Genomic DNA, 1,497 nt, shown 5'->3' on the forward strand with positions numbered 1-1,497 from the left:
AGATCTCTTATCATAACATAGCTTCATCGAATCAGCAGACATTTTCAAGTTTGAACACACTTGATGATGAATATCATCCATCCTTTCAGACAACACGTTCACGAACTCTGATACATTTTCAGGCAACTCTTCGTAAGGTGGGCATCCTGTTATCAGATCCACTGGCAACCGAAGTTCCCGACCAAACATCAACTTTGCTGGAGTGTATCCAGTGGCTTCATGCTCTGCTGTTCTATAGGCCATCAACAGTGGAGGGAGTAAGACATCCCAGTCATCTTGGCGGCTATTACAAAACTTTGCCAACTCCTGTCCCAGTATCCAGTTGAACTTTTCTAACATCCCATTAGACTGTGGGTGGAATGGCGTTGTCCTGGTCTTTCGTATCCTAAACAACTTGCAGCATTCATGGAACACAGCTGATTCACAGTTACGGCCTTGATCCGAATGCAGTGCGTATGGCATACCAAATCTGAAGAAGAAATCGCTAATAGCCAAAGCTACAGTTGTAGCTTCCTGATTTGGTATTGCATATGCCTCAGGCTACTTGGTGAAATAATCCATCACCACACAAATGTACCTGTTTCCAGCACGAGTTTAGGGCAAATGACCAGCAATGTCAATGGCTACTCTTTCTATTGGTGCACCAACTTGATATAACTTCATTGGAGCACGTCCCTTATGCTTTGGTCCCCTTTTAGCACAACATGTACTGCAGATCCTGCACCATTCTTTCACATGTTGCCTCATACCTATCCAGTAAAATCTCTGTCGTAGGTGACTCAATATCTTCTTTACTCCGAGATGTCCTCCTGTTAAACTATCATGGGATTGACGAAGCATAATTTCCCGTAACTTTCTCGGTATAACTGTTTGCCAGGTCGTCACTTTTCCATCTCCAGACAAGAATACCATCTTCAAGTTTCAACTGGTCCCATTGTGCCCAATAGTTCTTTGTCACAGGGCTTAAGCTAGACACCTTCTACCAAGCAGGACGCAAAACACTTGCTTTTAGGAAATCAATTATTGGCTTCAAATCTTGGTCTTTTTCCTGCTCTACTTTAATATCTATACCTGGTTCCACTTCACCATCATCAACTCTTTCAGTCACTTTGACTTCAACTTGATGACACCTGCTTAGTTCAACCTCTCTTTTGCAACAATGTCTGCAGTCATTTTTGCAGGGTCTTCGGCTCAGTCCATCAGCATTTCCATGAGATTTTCCTTCCATATTCAATATCATAACTATACTGGTCTATCTTTCCAACCCAATGTGCCAGTTGTCCCTCTGAGTTCTTTAATGATTTTAACCAGCGTAATGCAGCATGATCTGTCCTGGTGGTAAACCTAGCCCTATAGAGGTAAGGATAGAAATATGTCAGACTCTTTACTATAGCAAGTAGTTCCCTCCATGTTACACAGCAGTTACTCTCTGGACTACTCAAAACCATACTGAAGTAGGCCACCACATGTTCGTTTTCACCCACTTTCTGAGACAAC

Source organism: Limulus polyphemus, unplaced genomic scaffold (assembly GCF_000517525.1).
Source record: "Limulus polyphemus unplaced genomic scaffold, Limulus_polyphemus-2.1.2 Scaffold4838, whole genome shotgun sequence".
NCBI lineage: Eukaryota > Metazoa > Arthropoda > Merostomata > Xiphosura > Limulidae > Limulus > Limulus polyphemus.